This window comes from Arachis hypogaea, chromosome 1 (genome assembly GCF_003086295.3).
Source record: "Arachis hypogaea cultivar Tifrunner chromosome 1, arahy.Tifrunner.gnm2.J5K5, whole genome shotgun sequence".
Classification (NCBI taxonomy): Eukaryota; Viridiplantae; Streptophyta; class Magnoliopsida; order Fabales; family Fabaceae; genus Arachis; species Arachis hypogaea.
Window position 1 is genome coordinate 83,977,640 of NC_092036.1, and position 23,924 is coordinate 84,001,563.

The 23,924-nt window shown below is 39.8% G+C and overlaps 1 non-coding gene across 1 annotated transcript; it reads left to right on the plus strand.

The window, feature by feature from the left end:
* The first annotated feature begins 3,425 nt into the window (after positions 1 to 3,425).
* Positions 3,426 to 3,529, plus strand: LOC112716104 (small nucleolar RNA R71). Its single transcript, XR_003160162.1, has one exon. It is a non-coding gene; the product is annotated as a small nucleolar RNA R71 (small nucleolar RNA).
* Positions 3,530 to 23,924: the final 20,395 nt, after the last annotated feature.

Sequence of the window (23,924 nt, forward strand, 5' to 3'; positions counted from 1 at the left end):
GAAAATAAGTAAATCAACAAGAAAAATCTAACTAGAAAAAGAAGTGACGCAAAGAAAGTAATAGATGAGATATGGAGGAAGTAGAACCTTGAGGAGAGTAAAAGAACAAGGTGAATGTTCTTTTTGAAGATGAGAGAGAAAGAAAAGAGATGTAGTGCCACCGGAGGAGGTGGTGGTGGCCAGTGAGTAACTGGAGACAGTGGTGGTGGAGTATGGAATAGAAGAGGTGAGAAGAGAAGAGAAGGGATGGAAGAGGAAGAAGAAAGAAATAAGAAAGCGGGTGAGAGGAGCAGGGCGCGTAGCTTTAAAGCTGGCTCGCGCGACCGACGCGCGCGCATGGTGCGCTGGCGCGTCGGTGAGGGTTGAGTGAGGGACGAGAGTGCGTCATTGGCGCGCCCGCGTGAGTATAGCTGGGCCCTTGGCACAGAATTGGCACAAAGTTGGCATACGTCTCGGTTTCTTATACCAGAGTTGGCATGTAGCACAGGCGCGCGGATGCGCACATTGCACTGACGCGTGCTTGATGGGGTTGGCTACCGGCGCGGACACGCGCAGTTCGCGGACGCGTTGGTACGGGCACAAGCTAGGCACAAAAATAGCACAAGCATGCCACAACTCTCGGTTTTTTTTGTACTGGGAAGTGCAAAGTGCACCATCGGCGCGCGCGCGCACAGTTCGCTTGCGCGTCGACGGCCAAGTAGGAAGTGGGGCGCGTTGGCGGCATGTACACTGGCGCGTGGGGGCAGGCATGAAGTGGACATAAAGTGGGCACAAGGTGGGCATAACTCTCTGAATTTTGGCCCAGGAGTAAGAATGCACCATCGGCGCGTGCGCGCACAGTGAGCTCGCGCACGGATGCCCCTTTTTTCCATTTTTTTAAGCACATAGAATAAGCTATTCTAACACATTTTGGCAGGTGTTCAAGCTAGTGGGCAAGAGAACACTTCACAAATTCATGCACCATTCAAAACATAGCATTCTATCCACTTCAACAATTCCTCCATACCAAATTAATGAAATCTATCTAAACATCCTAGTTACCTGGTGGATGAAATTGTGATCATCAACAATGGCTCCAAAGGCTTGGTCCTTTCAAACGTGAATCACACTTTGTCACAACTCTGCACTTACTAACCAGCAAGTGTACTGGGTCGTCCAAGTAATACCTTACGTGAGTAAGGGTCGATCCCACAGAGATTGTTGGAATGAAGCAAGCTATGGTCATCTTGTAAATCCCAGTCAGGCGGATTTAACTGGATTAAGAGATTATTGGTTTAAATAAAGATAATAAAATAAACAGAAAATAAAGATAAAGTTACTCATGTAATTCAATGGTGGGAATTTCAGATAGGTGTATAGAGGTGCTGTGTTCCTTCTGAATCTATGCTTTCCTACTTCTTCCTTCTAGTTTTTCATCACTCCTTTCTATGGCAAGTTGTATGTAGGGCATCACCATTGTCAATGGCTACATCCCATCCTCTCAGTGAAAATGGTCCAAATGCTCTGTCACAGCACGGCTAATCATCTGTCGGTTCTCAATCAGGTTGGAATAGAATCCAGTGATTCTTTTGCGTCTGTGACTAACGCGTAGCCTTCAGGAGTTTGAAGCTCGACACAGTCATTCAATCCCAGTATTCTGCTCGAAATACCACAGACAAGGTTAGACTTTCCGGATTCCCATGAATGCCGCCATCAATTCTAGCTTATACCACGAAGATTCTGATCAAGGAATCCAAGAGATATGCGTCCGGTCTAAGGTAGAACGGAAGTGGTTGTCAGTCACACGCGTTCATAGGTGAGAATGATGATGAGTGTCACGGATCATCACATTCATCAAGTTGAAGTGCAACAAATATCTTAGAATAGGAATAAATCGAATTGGATAGAAAATAGTAGTAATTGCATTAAAACTTGAGGTACAGCAGAGCTCCACACCCTTAATCTATGGTGTGTAGAAACTCCACCTTTGAAAATACATAAGTGAAAGGTCCAGGCATGGCCGAATGGCCAGCCCCCAGATCTAAGAACTAAACGTCCAAAGATAGCTAATACACTAGTAAAAAGTTCTATTTATACTAAGCTAGCTACTAGGGTTTACAAGAGTAAGAAATTGATGTATAAATCCACTTCCGGGGCCCACTTGGTGTATGTTTGGGTTGAGCTTGATCTATTCACGAGCTGAGGCTTCTCTTGGGGTTGAACGCCAAGTTGTAACGTGTTTTGGGCATTCAACTCTGGTTCGTGACGTGTTTCTGGCGTTTGACTCCAGAATGTAGCATGGAACTAGCATTGAGCGCCATTTTACGTCGTCAAATCTCAAATAAAGTATGAATTATTATATATTGATGGAAAGCTCTGGATGTCTACTTTCCAAAGCCGTTGAGAGCGTGCCATTTTGAGTTCTGTAGCTCTAGAAAATCCATTTCGAGTGCAGGGAGTTCAGATTCCAACAGCATCAGCAGTTCTTTGTCTGTCACTTATCAGAGTTTTGCTCAGGTCCCTCAATTTCAGCCAGAAAATACCTGAAATCACAGAAAAACACACAAACTCAAAGTAAAGTCCAGAAATGTGAATTTAGCATAAAAACTAATGAAAACATCCCTAAAAGTAACTAGATCATACTAAAAACTTCCTAAAAATAATGCCAAAAAGCGTATAAATTATCCGCTCAACACAACACCAAACTTAAATTGTTGCTTGTCCCCAAACAACTGAAAATCAAATAGGATAAAAAGCGTATAAATTATCCGCTCATCAGCTGGCCCACTTGTGCCTCCAAATTTCTGATGGAGGACCTTGTTTCACTCACGAAACTTAAAGTGGCCTTAGACAGATCAGAGACTAAATTTGCTAAATTAGAGGGGCTCTGCTCAAAATTTTCTGTTTGTTGCTGAGAAGATGATGGAAAAGGCTTGTTATTGCTTAGCCTGTTTCTTCCACCATTATTAAAACCTTGTCGAGGCTTTTGTTGATCCATCCATGAGAAATTTGGATGATTTCTCCATGATGAATTATAGGTGTTTCCATAAGGTTCACCCATGTAATTTACCTCTGCTATTGCAGGGTTCTCAGGATCATAAGCTTCTTCAGAAGCTGCCTCTTTAGTACTGTTGGATGCATTTTGCCATCCATTCAGACTTTGAGAAATCATGTTGACTTGCTGAGTCAACACTTTGTTCTGAGCCAATATGGCATTTAGAGCATCAATTTCAAGAACTCCCTTCCTCTGAGGCGTCTCATTATTCACGGAATTCCTCTCAGAAGTGTACATGAATTGGTTATTTGCAACCATGTCAATAAGTTCTTGAGCTTCTGCAGGCGTTTTCTTTAAGTGAATGGATCCACCTGCAGAATGGTCCAATGACATTTTGGAAAACTCAGATAGACCATAATAGAATATATCTAATATGGTCCATTCTGAAAACATGTCAGAAGGACACTTTTTGGTCATCTGCTTGTATCTTTCCCAAGCTTCATAGAGGGATTCACCATCTTTTTGCTTGAAGGTCTGAATATCCACTCTAAGCTTGCTCAACATTTGAGGAGGAAAGAATTTATCCAAGAAGGCCGTGACCAGCTTATCCCAGGAGTCCAGGCTATCTTTAGGTTGTGAGTCGAATCATGTTCTAGCTCTGTCTCTTACAGCAAAAGAGAAAAGCATGAGCCTGTAGACTTCAGGATCTATTCCATTTGTCTTAACAGTCTCACAAATTTGCAAGAACTCAATTAAAAACTGATAAGGATCTTCAGATGGAAGTCCATGAAACTTGCAGTTCTGTTGCACCAAAGCAACTAATTGAGGTTTCAGCTCAAAATTATTTGCTCCAATGGCAGGAATTGAGATGATTCTTCCATCAAACTTGGACGTTGGTTTAGTGAAATCACCAAGCATCCTCCTTGCATTATTGTTGTTGGGTTCGGCTGTCATCTCATTCTCTTGTTCGAAAATTTCAGAAAGGTTGCCTCTGGATTGCTGTAATTTATCTTCTCTTAGTTTTCTTTTCAGAGTCCTTTCAGGTTCTGGATTAGCTTCAACAAAGATGTCTTTTTCCTTATTCCTGCTCATATGAAAGATAAGAGAAAAAGAAAAAGGAAGAGGAATCCTCTATATCTGGACAAAGAGGATCCTTATTATTAGTAGAAGAAGAAAGGAATAAGAGTGGAGAATCCAATCACAAGGGTGAGGATAGAGGCAATGATTGGAGATGAAGAGAGGTGAAGAGAAGTGTTAGTAAATAAATAAATAAATAGAAGAAGAGAAGAGAGGGAGAATTTGAAAATAATTTTGAAAAAGTAGTTAATGATTTTCGAAAATTAAAGATAAGATATAATTAAAATTAAAATTTAAAACAATTAAAAGAATTTTTGAAAAAGAGATGAGATATTTTCGAAAATTAAAGAGGGAAAAGTAGTTAGGTGGTTTTGAAAAAGATAAGAAACAAACAAAAAGTCAAATAGTTAGTTGAAAAAAATATTAAAATCAAATTTGAAAAGATAAGAAGATAAGAAGTTAGATAAGATATTTTGAAATCAAATTTTTTAAAAAGATAAAATTTTGAAAAAGATATGATGAAAAGATAAGATAAGAAGATATGATAAAAAGATAGGATTGAAAAAGATTTAATTTTTAAAATTAAAATTAATTACTTAACTAACAAGAAACTAAAATATATGGTTCTAGAATTTAAAGATTGAACCTTTCTTAACAAGAAAGTAACAAACTTCAAATTTTTGAATCAATCATATTAATTGTTAGCATAATTTTGAAAATTAAGATAAAATTAAGAAAAAGATTTTTTTGAAAAACATTTTAAAGAATTTTCGAAAATTAATAAGAAAAATGAAAAAGATTTAATTTTTGAAAAAGTTTTAAAAAGATAAGATTTTTTTAAAATTGAAAATTTGACTTGACTTGTAAGAAACAACTAATTTTAAAAAAATTTTGACCAAGTCAACTCAAACTTTTGAAAATTTGCAGAGAAATAAGGAAAAGATATTTTTTTGATTTTTAAATTTTTAATGATGAGAGAGAAAAACACAATTATGATCCAAAACATGAAAATTTTGGATCAAAACCAATTATGCATGCAAGAACACTATGAATATTAAGATGAACACCAAGAACACTTTGAAGATCATGATGAACATCAAGAACATATTTTTGAAAAATTTTTTATGCAAAGAAAACATGCAAGACACCAAACTTAGAATTCTTTAATGCATGGACACTATGAATGCAAAAATGCATATGAAAAACAACATATAACACAAAACAAGAAAACATCAAGATCAAACAAGAAGACTTGTCAAGAACAACTTGAAGATCATGAAGAACACCATGAATCCATGAATTTTCGAAAAATCCAAGAAAAATTTTTAAAGCATGCAATTGACACCAAACTTAAAAATTGACTCAAGACTCAAACAAGAAACACAAAATATTTTTGGTTATTTATGATTTTATGACTTTTTGTATTTTTATTATTTTTTTTCAAAAATTATATTTTTGAAAAAAAAAATAAAGAAAAAATTTTTGAAAGATTTTTGAAAACTTTTTTGAAAGGAAAATAAAAAGAAAATTACCTAATCTGAGCAACAAGATGAACCGTCAATTGTCCATACTCGAACAATCCCCGGCAACGGCGTCAAAAACTTGGTGGACGAAATTGTGATCATCAACAATGGCTCCAAAGGCTTGGTCCTCTCAAACATGAATCACACTTTGTCACAACTCCGCACTTACTAACCAGCAAGTGTACTGGGTCATCCAAGTAATACCTTACGTGAGTAAGGGTCGATCCCACGGAGATTGTTGGTATAAAGCAAGCTATGGTCATTTTGTAAATCCTAGTCAGGCGGATTTAACTGGATTAAGAGATTATTGGTTTAAATAAAGATAATAAAAATAAACAGAAAATAAAGATAAAGTTACTCATGTAATTCAATGGTGGGAATTTCAGATAGGTGTATGGAGGTGCTGTGTTCCTTCTGAATCTATGCTTTCCTACTTCTTCCTTCTAGTTTTTCATCACTCCTTTCTATGGCAAGCTGTATGTAGGGCATCACCATTGTCAATGGCTACACCCCATCCTCTCAGTGAAAATGGTCCAAATGCTCTGTCACAGCACGCCTAATCATCTGTCGGTTCTCAATCAGGTTGGAATAGAATCCAGTGATTCTTTTGCGTCTGTCACTAACGCCCAGCCTTCAGGAGTTTGAAGCTCGTCACAGTCATTCAATCCCGGAATCCTACTCGGAATACCACAGACAAAGTTAGACTTTCCGGATTCCCATGAATGCCGCCATCAATTCTAGCTTATACCACGAAGATTCTGATCAAGGAATCCAAGAGATATGCGTCCGGTCTAAGGTAGAACGGAAGTGGTTGTCAGTCACGCGCGTTCATAGGTGAGAATGATTATGAGTGTCATGGATCATCACATTCATCAAGTTGAAGTGCAACGAATATCTTAGAACAGGAATAAATCGAATTGGATAGAAAATAGTAGTAATTGCATTAAAACTTGAGGTACAGCAGAGCTCCACACCCTTAATCTATGGTGTGTAGAAACTCCACCGTTGAAAATACATAAGTGAACGGTCCAGGCATGGCCGAATGGCCAGCCCCCAGATCTAAGAACTAAACGTCCAAAGGTAGCTAATACACTAGTAAAAAGTTCTATTTATACTAAGCTAGCTACTAGGGGTTTACAGGAGTAAGTAATTGATGTATAAATCCACTTCCGAGGCCCACTTGGTGTATGTTTGGGTTGAGCTTGATCTATTCACGAGCTGAGGCTTCTCTTGGGGTTGAATGCCAAGTTGTAACGTGTTTTGGGCGTTTAACTCTGGTTCGTGACGTGTTTCTGGCGTTTGACTCCAGAATGTAGCATGGAACTAGCATTGAGCGCCATTTTACGTCGTCAAATCTCAAATAAAGTATAGATTATTATATATTGATGAAAAGCTCTGGATGTCTACTTTCCAATGCCGTTGAGAGCGCGTCATTTGGAGTTCTGTAGCTCCAGAAAATCCATTTCAAGTGCAGGGAGGGCAGATTCCAATAGCATCAGTAGTCCTTTGTCAGTCACTTATCAGAGTTTTGCTCAGGTCCCTCAATTTCAGCCAGAAAATACCTGAAATCATAGAAAAACACACAAACTCATAGTAAAGTCCAGAAATGTGAATTTAGCATAAAAACTAATGAAAACATCCCTAAAAGTAACTAGATCATACTAAAAACTTCCTAAAAATAATGCCAAAAAGCGTATAAATTATCCGCTCATCATTACCTAACAAGATCAACAACTAGGATTCCTAAGCAATCAACAACATCAAGAAATCACAAAATTCACAAGAATCTAAACTAAAAGCAAGCTGGTATACACAAGGAAAATCTTACCATGGTGGGGTGCCTCCCACCAAGCACTTTTCTTTAACGTCCTTAAGTTGGACGGTCAGTCGCTCAAGTTTCTCCTTCTCTTGGTGCATCCTCCAATAGGAACACCTCTAGCTCTTTTGGGAGCTTGTAGCCATGGTACTTCTTCACTCTATGTCCATTCACCTTGAAAGTTGCTTCACTTTTAGGATCAAACAACTCCCTACTCCATAGGGCTTTATCTCTTTCACCTTGAAAGGTCCTTCCCATCTAGAGTGGAGCTTGCCAGGCATGAAATGAAGCCTCGAATTGTAGAGGAGAACCTCATCACCTTCTTGGAAGTCCTTCTTCCAGATGTGATGGTCATGGAATGCCTTTGTCTTTTCCTTGTAAATCCGGGCATTCTCATACGCTTCGTTCCTCAAACACTCGAGCTCCTTTAGTTGTAATTTTCTGGCTACTCCTGCTTGGGTCAAATCCATGTTGCACCACTTTACTGCCCAATAGGCTCTGTGCTCAATTTCCACCGGAAGGTGGCATGCCTTACCATAGACGATCCGGAAAGGACTCATCCCTAGCGAAGTATATACGCCCATAGTGCATCTCCTAACCGGATGCTCCAATCCTTCCTTTGCAGATTGACTACTTTCTCCAAGATTCTCTTAATCTCCTAGTTGGACACTTCCATTTGTCTGTTGGTTTGCGGATGATACGCAGTGGTAACCTTATGCACTACCCCATAGCGCTTGAGCATTTCCTCTACTTCTCTATTACAAAAGTGGGATCCTTGGTCGCTCACGATTTCTCGTGGCAACCCATAACAGCACACAATGTTATTCCTAATAAAAGAAATGATGGTATTGGCATTGTCAAGGCGGGTAGGTATTGCTTCTTCCCACTTTGACATGTAGTCTACCGCTAACAAAATATATAGGTACCCACTTGAGTTGGAAAATGGTCCCATAAAGTCAATGCCCATACATCAAATATCTCACAGAACAACATAGGTTGTTGAGGCATTTCATCCCTTTGGGATGTGTTTCCCGACTTCTGACACTAATGGCAAGACACACATAATCGATTAGCGTCCTTCAATAAGGTTGGCAACCAGAATCCACAATCCAACACTTTTTTTGCGGTCCTTTGTGAGCCAAAGTGGCCACCACATTCGGACGAATGGCAAGCTTCAAGAATGGGTTGGATTTCGGACTCCGGGACACATCTTCGAATTACTTGGTCTACTCCCCTCTTCCACAAGTGAGGGTCATCCCAAATGTAATATTTGGAATCACTCCTCAACTTATCCCTTTGGTGTTTAGAAAAGTTGGGAGGGAAGAGTTTCGCAACCAAGTAGTTCGCCATTGGGGCAAACCAAGGAAAGCTATTCGACACAGCATGCAAGCTATCCAATGGGAATGAGTTATTGATCGAAAATGGATATGATTTTAAATTCTCAAGGCGGCTTAAATGATCCGTAACTAAGTTTTGAGATCCACTCCGGTCCTTAATCTCAATGTCAAATTCTTGCAAAAGCAAGATCCAGCGTATGAGTCTAGGTTTTGACTCATTCTTTGACAATAAGTATTTCAAAGCCGCATGATCCGTGTATACCACTATCTTTGATCCAAGCAAATAAGATCTGAATTTATCTAAAGCATGAACAATAGCTAGGAGTTCATTTTCAGTAGTGGTATAGTTGGATTGTGCTGCATCAAGTGTTTTAGAAGAGTATGCAATGACATAAGGGAGTTTACCATCGCGCTGTGCAAGCGCGGCACCTATAGCTTGGTTTGACGCATCGCACATTATCTCTAATGGCAACGTCCAGTTGGGGCCTCGCACAATCAGTGCCGTGGTAAGAGATCTCCTTAGCTCTTCAAAAGCATTCACACATTCACTATCAAACTCAAAGTCCACATCCTTTTGGAGTAGGCACGACAACGGTAAAGCAATCTTGCTGAAATCTTTGATAAAGCACCTATAGAATCCTGCATGTCCTAAAAACGAGTGGACCTCCCTCACAGATGAGGGGTAAGATAAAGTGGTGATAACATCGACCTTGGCCGGGTCTACAGAAATTCCTTCATGAGATACTACATGTCCTAACACTATATCTTGTCTTACCATAAAATGACATTTTTCAAAATTTAAGACAAGGTTGGTGTCAACACATCTAGCTAAGACCTTAGCCAAGTTCTCTAAGCAACAATAAAATGAAGTTCCATAAACACTGAAGTCATCCATAAAGACTTCCAGACAATTCTCCATTAGATCAGAAAAGACACTGGTCATGCACTGGTGAAAAGTAGCGGGTGCATTACATAGTCCAAATGGCATCCTTTTATAGGCAGAGGTGCCAAAAGGGCAAGTGAATGTGGTATTTTCCTGATCTTCAGGAGAAATGTGAATCTGGAAGTAACCAGTGAATCCATCAAGAAAATAGTCATGGGATTTACCCGCTAAACTGTCCAACATCTGGTCGATAAAGGGCAAAGGGTAGTGGTCCTTCCTTGTAGCGGCATTCAACCTTCTATAGTCGATGCACACTCGCCATACATTTTGTACTCTCTTGGTGACCACTTCACCATCATCCTTTGTAACCGCAGTGATGCCTGAGTTCTTGGGACAACTTGGACTGAGCTCACCCACTCACTATCAGAAATCGGGTATATGATACCCGCATCAAGTAGCCTAGTGACCTCTTTCTTTACCACATTGAGGATGGTTGGATTGAGCCTCCTTTGCGGTTGCCTAACCGGCCTAGCCCCATCTTGAAGAAATATCTGATGCATGCACTTGCGAGGGTCAATCCCCACAATATCGGCTAGGCTCTAACCAATTGCCTTCTTGTACTTTCTGAGAACATCTAGGAGCTTTTCTTCTTCTTCACTAGAAAGCACACTAGCAATAATGACCGGAAGTTTTAGTTGTCCTCTAAGAAAGCATACTTCAAATGAGATGGAAGAGGCTTCAATTTACTCTTTGCCTCAAGCTGAGGTTCTTTTTTGTCAAGCTCACGGAGTTCACTCTCAATAACTTTCTCTTGTGTCGGTCATCCGTCTCTTCAACAATGTGGTAGCACAACTTGTTATGGTTTTCTTCTTGCACTTCTACTACCACTTCATCAATTACATGACATCGGAGAACGGAATGCTCTTCAGGAGGATGGTTCATGGCTTCTTCCAAATTAAACTTGATAGTCTTGTCTCCAACCTCAAAGGAATATGTACCGGTGAAGGCATCTAACTTGAATTTAAAGGTCTTGAGGAAGGGTCTACTAAGTAGAACGGAGGATGAGCATCTATTTTCTATTGGAGGCATTTCAAGGATGTAAAAGTCAACCGGAAAGATCAAATCCTTGATCGCCACAAGTACATCTTCGGCTATTCCTGTTACTGTGATCACACTTTTATCGGCCAAGGCAAACCTCGCCGCTGACTTCTTTAATGGAGCTAAATTCAACCGCACAAAGGTAGAAAGTGACATGATGCTTACACAAGCTCCAAGATCACACATACAATCATGAAAAGTGTGTCCACCAATACAACAAGACACTAAACAAGGCCCAGGGTCACCACATTTCTTTGGAATAGGTTCCATCAAGGAAGAAATTGAACTACCCAAGGATAATGTCTCCAATTCTCCTATCCTATCCTTGTGTGTGCATAAGTCTTTCAAGAATTTTGCATACTTTGGAATTTGTTGAATAGCATAAAGAGTGGTATGGTTACCTCAACCTTCTTGAGCACTTGAAGCATGTTCAAATCAAATACCGGTGTCTTTTTTGCTTTCTTCACCATGAAAGGGAATGGAATAGGGATGGATTCATCCACTAGAGCTTTCCTCTTGGGTTCCTTGAGGTTTACTCCTTCTTCCTCATGCCTTTTGTCTACCCCCCTATTCATGTGGAGCTTCAACATTCACTTCTTTCTCATGAATGTCGTCCAAGATCCTTGGAGGTATCTCTTCCAATGTAGTTTCCGACCATAGAGTGATGGCGTTGAGACCGCCCCTTGGGTTTGGTTGGGGTTGGGATGGAAGGTTGGAAGAACTTGAGGGTTGGTTGGTGTTGTTGGAGGAGGACATAGACATCTTCGAAATCATGTCGGCAAGATTGGCCAATTGAGCACCCATGGAGCTCAATCGAAATCATCTTCGAATTGAGCCTTCTAGCCCTCATCTCGTTTATCCACAGCGGCTCTAAGCTCATCAACTTGATTGGAGGAAGGTGGAGGGGCTTGGTTAGATTGTTTTCTATGGTGTGGTGCTTGGTACTTGGTGTAGTTGTTTTGGTTTTGGTTGTGGTGATTTTGGTTGGCTTGGTAGTTGTTGTTGTGGTGGTATTAAGATGAAGATTGGTTGTTGTTGTGATGAGAAGAAGAGTTGTTCCATCTTTGGATTTGATTACCCCCTTGTGCATTATCCCTCCACCCTTGATGTTGATTACCACCATGAGGGTAGTGGTTTTGGCCTTGAGAAGGATAGGGTGGACGATTGTTGTAATTCACATTGGTTACTACAAGGGCATGTTCCTCTTGAATTTGATGGCATTGATCAGTGTAATATGTAGTGCTAGAGCACAAACCACAAATCCTAAGAGGGCCTTCAAGTTGAGCAACTGGAGGTGGGGCTTGGACGGCTTGGATGGAGTAAAATTCCTTTTGATCCTTTTGCATTTGCGTGAGGTTGGTGGTCATGTCCCCAAGTTCTTTGGTTAGGCTTGATTCAGAAGAAGACGGTTCTAACACAACCTTGAGGGGATTACTTCTCACCCTTGTATGTTGTATAGCTTCGGCAACATCCTTTATCAAACTCCAAGCTTCTTCCCCCGTCTTGTTTTTCGAAAGGGAACCACCGCTAGAAGCGGTGAGCAATCTTCTATCATCCACACAAAGACCTCTGGTGAAGTAGCTAATGCGCAAGTGAGTGTTCATTCCATGGTGTGGACAAGATTCCAATAGCCTCTTGAACCGAGACCAATACTCATACAAACTCTCTTGGTCTCTTTGCATTATACCCAAAATCTCCTTCCGGATGTAGTCGGTCTTTTTCGGTGGGAAGAATTTATCTAGAAACTCTCTTATTAAGAAATCCCAATTGGTAGCAATCTCATCCGGTAGCGAATAAAACCATGTCTTTGCTTGCGCTTCAATAGAGAAAGGGAAGGCAAAAACCATGATAGCCACCTTATCAGCTCCATGCCTTCGAGCTGTAGAACAAGCAACTTGAAAATCCTTTAGATGTCAGATGGGGTCTTGACCCAGCAACCCATGATACTTAGGTAGTAGATTTCTCAAGCTACTCTTCAATTCAAAGTTTGGATTAAGGTTGGGATACCTTGCTTGCAATGGTTGAAGTACAATATCCGGGGCTCCTTGCTCATGTAAAGTGATCCGGCGTGGCTCCGCCATGTATGGTTCACCTGTAGGATGCAAAGATGTATTAGTAGTGCCAACAGAAGAATAGGAAGTAGCGGACTCCAAGTCACTTTTGGTACCGTCTAGTGATTCAGTATGTTCCTCAAGAGAGGCCGAAGTACTAGCCATATAGTCCAACCGCCGTCTAGTTTGCCGAGTGTGTAACAAAGTTCTTTCAATCTCGGGATCAAAATCGGCTAAGCTAGAATTTGGTTGAGACCGAGTCATCAAACTTGACAGTCATAGCACAAAAATAAAAGAAGCTAAACTATAGCTAAGTATTGAAAGCAAACAAACTATCTACAATATTCACATAACCAATATCAAGGCATATGTTGCAACTATTCCCCGGCAACGGCGCCAAAAATTTGATACACACAAGGGGATTGTCGGAAGATATTTTCTCAATGAAGTTGCATTACAAGTATAACTCTACCAATAACAATCTTGGAGGATCAAATTCAGAAAGGAATTGGTTGTCACAAGTTCAACCATAATAAAATAACCGAAGTATTCAAACCTCGGTTCGTCTCAAAAAGAATGGGCAAACATGTGCTTCAACATTGGTTAGAAATCCGGGGTTGTAAGTCATGAGCGAGAAAATAAACTAGAAATCTCAGCAAACAAGTAATCTAAAGTGCAATGAACTAATTCAAATAACCAAGCAAGATGTGAGAAATTTCAAACTAAGAAGACAACATTCAATTTAATTCTACTCTCAACTAGACAATAGCTACAACTAAAGCAAGACAATTAAGAATTTGGGTTTTCAAATATGAATGATAAAAGTAACTCTTGGCTAGGCATGGGAATTAAGGTCACTATCTTTGTCTAATAACCATATCTTGACAATTATGAGGAACCAAAGTCATTAAGTCTACTTCTATACTTGAAGTAAGTTAAATGGTTTGGTCAACATCTACCCATAAGGCCTAACCTCACTACTAATTAAACTAGTAGTAGGCTAGTGTCAATGGCTATCAAATTGACCACTAAGGGTTCCTAAATCATCAAATCCACTAGACCCAATGACTCAAGTTTACCCAATTCCCTTGGCCTAGGCCAAGAGTAAAAAGAACTACTCCATAATCAAGGCAAACAATTCATCAAACACTTGGTAAGCATTAACAAGAGACATGTCCAAATTGCAAATGGATTGAAATTAACAAATACCCACTAACAAATATCAACTTACAATCACTCAAACAACATAATTAAGCATAGAAATCATCAATGTAACACCAACAAGTCAAGATTCACAACATTCATGCAATGGGTACAAAATGACAATTGACAAGAATCCATAAACTAACACAAGATCCAAACAAAAGTATACTAAGGAATTCAAATTAAAAAATCAAAACTAGTAATTAACAAACTCCAATTCAGATTCAACAAGGGAAGATTAAATTAAAACAAGATCTAGAGAAGAACAAGGGTTTCTCTCTCTAGAAGAACAAAAAACCAAAAAAACTAGAAAAATGTGTCTTAGTGTAAAAATGATTGATCCTCCCATGCAGAAACAACTTGAAATTGGGCCTAATGAGCCTCAAAAATCGCCAGGCACGATTTCCTTTAATGAGGTCATGTCCAGCTTCCCACGCGTGCACGCCATGCATGCGTGCGCGCCGATTGCTTTTGTGATCCACGCGTGCGCGCCAAGTACGCGTGCGCATTGGTTGGAATTCTCTGGCCTGCGCGGATGCATCCATCCTTGCATGCCGCTTTCAGCTATCCTCATCCACGCGTGCGCGTCGATGCTGCAGTTCCCAAAATCCAAATCTTCATGTTCCTTCCTCTTGTGCATACTTTTCTTCTTTCTTCGAGGCCACTCTTACCCTATTAATTCTGAAATCACTCAACAAATAGTCACGGCATCGAATGGCAATAAAGAAGATCAAAATATAGCAATTCTAAGGCAAAATAAGCATGTTTTCTATTATGGAGCAATATTAGGAAGTGAACACAAAACCATGCATTTCTTGTGAATAAGTGCGAGAAATATTGACAAAAACCCCCAAATTAAGTACAAGATAAACCAAAAAATTGCGGTTTATCACGTGACATGCCAGAGAAGCGCCAGTCATATGCCAGCTAGAAGATCACGTTTGTTGATTTTTTTCCCTCCAAATTGTAATTTTCTTTTCACTTTTGTAATTTTCCTTTATTTCTTGATCTAGGAGTAGTATAAATACCCTTGGAAGTATTAGAAAAGGGGGTTAGCAAGTCACAGAATTTAGTTTTGGATTTCACTTTTTACTTTTCACACTTCATCTCTTCCATCTTTTGTACTTTCTCTCTGAGCTATGAGTAGCTAAATTCCCTCTCATTGAGAGAGGGAGCTTTATTGTATTTGATGGATTAATGATAGTGAATTTCTTCTTCTCTTCATCTTCTCTTTGATTTACTAGAAGGAATTTCGATTTTTATGCTTAGTGTTCAATTAACGTGGAAAAGAGGTTGAATGCAAAATGGGTTTCATGTGAACCTTGGAAAAGGAAACATGAAACCATGCTAGAATTCCCTTCTCACACTTGAGTAGAATCTGGGTTTTGGTGTTTGGATATGGTGACATACAATCCTTCCTCTACTTGGACCTATGATGATGTGTGGTATAATCAGGGACCAAGCATATCTCTCTTCATGAGCAATTAGACCAAGGAATTGGCTATTGTTCAAGATTTGAGAGATTGAGTCACCAAGGGATTGGGGCTCAATCAATCATGATTTCCATGACGTCAATGAGTTGCATGATTGAAGAAGATATGAGCTGGATTTAATCCAAAGAGACAATATCTCTTGATCTCAATAAATTCCCCCATTCTTATCTCTGTCATTCTTTTATAGCTTTACTTACATTCTGCAAAATCCCATTCCCCTTTACATTCCTGTTATTTCCATTTTTTCATTTTATTGCTTTCTTTTATTCCTTTGCCATTTATGTTTCTTCCATTTATAATTATACACTTACAACTTATTCTGTTGAGCTTGACTAATTCACCAATTGATTAAAATTGCTCAAATCTACCAATCTCTGTGGATACGATCCCACTCCACTGTGGGTTAATACTTGACGATAATTTTGGTGCGCTTGCCAAGAGTGGATTCATCAATATTATTGGGAAAGGGTAATGAATTCCACCCATCAAGTTTTATGGCGCCGTTTGGTGCACGAAAATTACTTCACACTATGTAATTCCGCACAACTAACCAGCAAGTGCACTGGGTCGTCCAAGTAATACCTTACGTGAGTAAGGGTCGAATCCCACGGAGATTGTTGGCTTGAAGCAAGCTATGGTTATCTTGTAACTCTTAGTCAGGATATAATATCAATAATAATTTTTAGTTTTAATTGTAAAAAGTCAAAGGGAATAAAATAAATGATTGTTACTCAATAATGGAGAATATGTTAGAGTTTTGGAGATGCTTTGTCTTCTGAATTCCTGTAACATAATGCTTCCTCACTTTCAAAAGTGCAAAGTTCCTTCCATGACAAGCTGTATGTAGGGCGTCACTATTGTCAATGGCTACTTCCCATCCTCTCAGTGAAAATGGTCCAAATGCTCTGTCACAGCACGGCTAATCACCTGTTGGTTCTCAATCATGTCGGAATAAGATCTATTGATCCTTTTGCGTCTGTCACTACGCCCAACAATCGTGAGTTTGAAGCTCGTCACAGCTATTCTATCCTTGAATCCTACTCGGAATACCACAGACAAGGTTTAGACTTTCCGGATTCTCATGAATGCCGCCATCAATCCTAGCTTATACCACAAAGATTCTGATTAAGGATTCTAAGAGATACTCATTCAATCTGATGTAGAACGGAGGTGGTTGTCAAGCACACGTTCATGGATTGAGGAAGGTGATGAGTGTCACGGATCATCACATTCTTCATAGTGAAGCGCGAATGAATATCTTAGATAGGAACAAGCATGTTTGAATGGAAAATAGAAATAATTGCATTAATTCATCGAGACGCTGCAGAGCTCCTCACCCCCAACAATGGAGTTTAGAGACTCATGCCGTCTATAAAACTCAGATCTAAAAATGTCATGAGATACAAAATAAGTCTCTAAAAGTTGTTTAAATACTAAACTAGTAACCTAGGTTTATAGAAAATGAGTAAACTAAGATGGATAGTGCAGAAATCCACTTCTGGGGCCCACTTGGTGTTTGCTGGGGCTGAGACTTAAGCTTCTCACGTGCCTGGGCTGTTTCTAGAGTTGAACGCTAGGTTGTAACCTGTTTCTGGCGTTGAACTCCAACTTGTAACCTGTTTCTGGCACTGAACGCGAGACTGCAACATGGAACTGGCGTTGAAAGCCAGGTTACGTCATATATTTTCGCGCAACGTATGGACTATTATATATTTCTGGAAAGCCCTAAATGTCTACTTTCAAACCCGATTGAGGGCGCGCCAATTGGACTCCTGTAGCTCCAAAAAATCTATTCCGAGTGCAGAGAGGTCAGAATCCAACAACATCACCAGTCCTTTTTCAGCCTGAATCAGATTTTTGCTCAGCTCCCTCAATTTCAGCCAGAAAATATATGAAATCACAGAAAAACACACAAACTCATAGTAAAGTCCAGAAATATGACTTTTTCCTAAAAACTAATAAAAATCTACCAAAAACGAACTAAAACATAATAGAATCTACATGAAATTACCCCCCAAAAAGCGTAAAAAATATCTGCTCATCACAACACCAAACTTAAACTGTTGCTTGTTCTCAAGCAACTAGATAAAAAAAGTAGGATAAAAAGGAATTAAGAAGAAATAATATCTCAGAGTTTCAAGTGAAGCTCATGTTCTAATTAGATGAGCGGGACTAGTAGCTTTTTGCTTCTGAACAGTTTTGGAATCTCACTTTATCCTTTGAAATCCAGAATGATTGGCATCCATAGGAACTTAGAATTCAGATAGTATTATTGATTTTCCTAGTTTAGTATGTTGATTCTTGAACACAGTTACTTGATGAGTCTTGGTCGTGGCCCTAAGCACTTTGTTTTCCAATATTACCACCGGATACATAAATGCCACAGACACATAACTGGGTGAACCTTTTCAGATTGTGACTTAGCTTTGCTAAAGTCCCCAATTAGAGGTGTCTAGAGTTCTTAAGCACACTCTTTTGCTTTGGATCACGACTTTAACCACTCAGTCTCAAGCTTTTCACTTGGACCTGCATGCCACAAGCACATGGTTAGGGACAGCTTGATTTAGCCGCTTAGGCCTGGATTTATTTCCTTGGGCCCTCCTATCCATTAATGCTCAAAGCCTTGGATCCTTTTCATCCGTGCCTTTTGGTTTTAAGGGTTATTGGCTTTTCTTTTTCTTTATCCAATGATTCTTTTTTTTTCGCCACTTTTTTTTCTTCACTGCTTTTTCTTGCTTCAAGAATCAATTTCATGATTTTTCAGATCATCAATAATATTTCTCTTGTTCATCATTCTTTCAAGAGCCAAAAATTTTAACATTCATGAAATTCAATATCAAAAATATACACTGTTCAAGCATTCATTCAGAAGATAAAAAGTAATGCCACCACATCTAAATAATTAGAATTTTCCTTATTAAAAACTCGAAAAATATTGCCTCTTTATTCTAAAAATCTACTATTTTATTCATGTTTATGATGATGAGAAAAAACAAAATTATGGCTTAATTGGAGATAAAATCAAAATAGAGATACTAATTACTACTACTAATATATAACTTCTATGGTAAATTCCTAATAAGAACAATTATCACAGAGTTAAGTTTAAGATTAGGACTCAACAACCTTTGGTTTGGGAGATGATGGGTGCTCCTTCAACTTGTGGGTGTCTGGTCCTTCAAGAGACAGCTTCTGGCACTTCAGCTCCTGTATCTCCAGATATTCATCTTCTTTCAGATCGAATTTAACTTCTGGGATCACTGATCTCAGACCCATTATTTTGTGGTAATGGTCTGCATGTTCTTTGGTTAAGAACTTCCCTTAATTCCATAGCGGTTTTGGAATATTCTCTTTCTTACCTCTTAAAGTAGTTTGTTTTCCCTTAGGTGCAATGATCTTGATGAGTTTTAGCTCAGTGATCACAGAAAAACACACCAAGCTTAGAGGTTTGCTTGTCCTCAAGCAAAGAAAGGAAAGGAGAGGAATAGAAGGAGGGGAAAATTCGAAAATTCAAAAGATATGATGAGATTTTAAAAAGGATAACTTTGAATTCAAAAATATAATATGATGAGTTTGAAAAAAGAATTCAGAAGAAATTAAAAAGATTTGAAAAGATGAGAGTTTGTAATATGTTTATGTAAGAAATCATGAATTGAAACATGAAAATTGGAAAAAATTTAAAGTGAAAACGAATTTACCTCCTCCCCACAATCCTGGCGTTAAACGCCCAAACGCTGCATGTTTTGGGCATTTAACGCTCGTTTGCATCTTCTCCTGGGCGTTCAATGCCCAGCTGTTGCTTCTAGCTGGCGTTGAACGCCAGGAACTCCTTTGTCACTGGGCGTTTTTCTGAACACCCAGGATGCTATAAATCTGGCGTTGAAGGCCCAGAAGGTGCTTCTTTCTGGCATTCAACGCCCATAATATGCTTCTTTTTGGTGTTCAACGCCCAGATGGCTATCCTTACTGGCGTTGAACGCCCAGTGAGTGCTTCTTTTGGGCGTTCAGCGCCCAAAACAGCTCTTACTGGCTTTTTTCGCACTAGTGAGCTTCTTTTTGCTGTTTTATCCTCTGAATCCTTCTATAACTCTGTGAACTCAAGCAATTGCTATTTTACCTTGAAGATAACTGACATAAACATGTAAAAATCAATTAATTAACAAATAAACCTTGTAAATGGCTGGGTTGCCTCCCAGCAAGCGCTTCTTTATTGTCTTTAGCTGGACTATTGCTGAGCTTTAATCAAGTCTTAGTTTTGAGCATTCTTGCTCAAAATTGCTTTCAAGATAATGTTTAACTCTCTGTTCATTAACAATGAACTTTTTGTTAGAATCATTATCCTGAAGCTCCACGTATCCATATGGTGACACACTTGTAATCACATATGGACCTCTCCACCGGGATTTCAATTTCCCAGGGAATAATCTGAGCCTCAAATTAAATAGCAAAACTTTCTACCCTGGCTCAAAGACTCTGCATGATAATTTCTTATCATGCCATCTTTTTTCTTTCTCTTTGTAAATTTTTGCATTTTTGAAAGCATTGAGTCTGAATTCCTCTAGTTCATTTAACTGGAGCAATCAATTTTCTCCAGCTAACTTGGCATCAAGGTTTAGGAATCTGGTTGCCCAATAGGCCTTGTGTTCCAGTTCCACTAGCAAGTGACAGGCTTTTCCATACAATAGCTGGTATGGAGAAGTTTCTATAGGTGTCTTGAATGCTGTTCTGTAAGCCCACAAAGCATCATCCAAGCTTCTTGCCCAATCCCTTCTACAGTTAATTACAGTCTATTCCAGGATTCTTTTAAGTTCTCTATTAGAGACTTCAGCTTGCCCATTTGTCTGTGGATGATATGGAGTAGCTACCCTGTGGCTAACTCCATATCGAACCAAAGCAGAGTAAAGTTATTTATTGCAGAAATGAGTGCCCCCATCACTGATTAGTACTCTAGGGATACCAAATCTGCTGAAGATGTGTTTCTGAAGGAATTTCAGCACTGTCTTAGTATCGTTAGTGGGTGTTGCAATAGCTTCCATCCATTTGGATACATAATCCATTGCAATCAAAATGTAAGTGTTTGAGTATGATGGTGGGAAATGTCCTATGAAGTCAATACCCCATACATCAAATAACTCAATCTCCAAGATCCCTTATTGAGGCATGGCATAACTGTGAGGCAGATTGCCAGATCTTTGGCAACTATCACAATTAAGTACAAACACTCGGGAGTCTTTATAGAGAGTAGGCCAATAGAAGCCACATTGGAGGACTCTTGTGGCTGTTCGCTCACTTCCAAAATGTCCTCCATACTGTGATCCATGGCAGTGCCAAAAGATATTCCGTGCTTCTTCTTTAGGCACACATCTACGGATTACTCCGTCTGCACATCTCTTGAAGAGATATGGTTCATCCCAAAGATAGTACTTTGCATCCGTGATCAATTTCTTTGTTTGCTGCCTACTGTACTCTTTGGGTATGAATCTCACTGCCTTGTAGTTTGCAATGTCTGCAAACCATGGCACTTCCTGGATGGCAAAGAGGTGCTCATCCAGAATGTTTTCAGAGATTTCAGTAAGAGGGAGGGACGCCCCTTCTACTGGTTCTCTTCGGGATAGATGATCTGCTTCTTGGTTCTCTGTCCCTTTTCTGTCTCTTATTTCTATATCAACCTCCTGCAGAAGCAACACCCATCTGATGAGTCTGGATTTTGAATCCTGCTTTGTGAGTAGATATTTAAGAGCAGCATGGTCAGTGTACACAATCACTTTTGATCCTACTAAATAAGATCTGAACTTGTCAATAGCATAAACCACTGTAAGTAACTATTTTTTTGTGGTTATGTAGTTCTTCTGTGCGTTATTTAAAACATGACTGGCATAGTAAATGACGTGCAGAAGCTTGTCATGCCTTTGACCCAACACTGCACCAATGGCATGGTCACTGGCATCACACATCAGTTCAAATGGTAGTGTCCAGTCTGGTGCAGAGATGACTGGTGCTATGACCAGCTTAGCTTTCAGAGTCTCAAACGCCTGCAGACACTCCTTATCAAAGATAAATGGCGTGTCAGTAGCTAGCAGATTACTCAGAGGTTTGGCAATTTTTGAAAAATCTTTTATAAACCTCCTATAGAATCCTGCATGCCCCAGAAAGCTTCTGATTGCCTTAACATTGGCAGGTGGTGGTAATTTTTCAATTACCTCTACTTACCTCTATTCCCTTGATCGAAATTTTGTGCCCAAGGACAATTCCTTCAGTCACCATAAAGTGACATTTTTCCCAGTTTAAAACCAGGTTAGTCTATTGGCACCTCTTTAGACCAAGTGCTAGATGGTCAAGACAGGAGCTGAATGAGTCTCCAAATACTGAAAAGTCATCCATGAAGACTTCCAGAAATTTTTCCACCATATCACAAAAAATAGAAAGCATGCACCTTTGAAAGGTTGCAGGTGCATTGCACAGGCCAAATGGCATCCTTCTGTATGTGAATACTCTAGATGTGCATGTGAATGCTGTTTTCTCTTGATCCTGGGGATCTACTGCAATTTGATTATAACCTGAATATCTATCCAGGAAGCAGTAGTATTCATGACCTGCTAGTCTTTCTAGCATCTGGTCTTTGAATGGTAAAGGAAAACGATCCTTTCTGGTAGCTGTATTGAGCCTTCAGTAATCAATACACATACGCCATCCTGTAACTGTTCTTGTAGGAACCAGTTCATTTTTTTCATTATGAACCACTGTCATGCTACCCTTCTTAGGGACGACTTGGACAGGGCTTACCCAGGGTCTATTAGAGATGGGATAAATAATCTCAGCCTCTAGTAATTTAGTGACCTCCTTCTGCACCACCTCCTTCATGGCTAGATTCAGCCGCCTCTGTGAATGAACCATTGGCTTAGCGTCACCCTCCAATAGGATCTTGTGCATGCATTTGGCTGGGCTAATGCCCTTAAGATCACTGATGGACCATCCAAGAGCTATCTTGTGTATTTTTAGCACTTGAATTAGTGCTTCCTCTTCCTGTGGCTCTAAGGTAGAGCTTATGATTACAGGAAAGGGTATCATCTTCTCCCAAAAATGCATATTTCAGGGATGGTGGTAATGGTTTGAGCTCGGGTTTTGGAGGTTTCTCCTCTTCCTAAGGGATTTTCAGAGGTTCAACTATTCTCTCTGGTTCCTCCATATCAGGCTAAACATCTTTAAAGATATCCTCTAGCTCTAATTCGAGACTCTTAGTCATATTTACCTCTTTTACCAGAGAGTCAATGATATCAATGCTCATGCAGTCATTTTAGGAGTCTGGATGTTGCATGGCTTTGACAACATTCAACTTAAACTCATCCTCATTGACTCTCAGGGTTATTTCCCCTTTTTGGACATCAATGACGGTTCGTCCAATTGCTAGGAAAGGTCTTCCTAGAATGAGAGTTGCACTCTTGTGCTCCTCCATTTCCGGCACCACAAAGTCAGTGGGAAAGGCAAATGGCCCAACCTTGACAATCATGTCTTCAATCACGCCTGATGGGTGTTTAATGGAACCATCAGCAAGTTGGAGACATATCCGGGTTGGTTTGACTTCATCAGTCAACCCAAGCTTTTTGATAGTAGATGCAGGTATTAGGTTGATACTTGCCCCAAGATCACATAGAGCTTGCTTGGTACAAGTACCTTCTAATGTGCATGGTATCATAAAGCTTCCGAGATCTTTAAGTTTCTCAGGTAAGCTTTTCAGAATGACTGCATTGCATTCTTCAGTGAGGTAAACGTTTTTAGTTTCCCTCCAATCCTTCTTATGACTTAAGATCTCTTTCATGAACTTAGCATAAGAGGGTATTTGCTCAAGTGCTTCTGTAAACAGAATCTTTATTTCAAGAGTCCTGAGATAGCCTGCAAAGCGAGCAAATTGCTTATCCTGTTCCGCTTGACGGAGTTTTTGAGGATAAGGCATTTTGGCTTTGTATTTATCAACCTTAGTTGTTGTAGGTTTATTGCCTACAGATGTGGGTTGAGAAGCCTTTTTAGAGGGGTTGCTATCAGTACTTGTATGTGTCTGATCTCCCACTGGCGTTTGAATGCCAGGGGTGGAAGCTGGAGTGGCGTTAGACGCCAGCTCCTTACCTGTTTCTGGCGTCTGAACGCCAGAACTATTTTTCCTTTGGGCGTTCAACGCCAATTCCTTGCTTGTTTCTGGCGTTGAACGCCAGGACTGAGCATGGTTTGGGCGTTCAACGCCAACTTTCCACCCATTTTCTGGTGTTTGAGCGCCAGGATTATTCTTCTCTGGGCTCTTATTGTCCTCAGATGGATTTTGGGTGGTTTGCTCATTTCTTGGCTTCCTTCTACCTTGAAGTGAGGTATTTAATGTTTTCCCACTTCTTAATTGAACGGCTTGGCACTCTTATGTTATTTGTTTTTATAATTGCTGTTTTGTTTGCTTCAACTGTACTTCCATATTCATACTAGCCA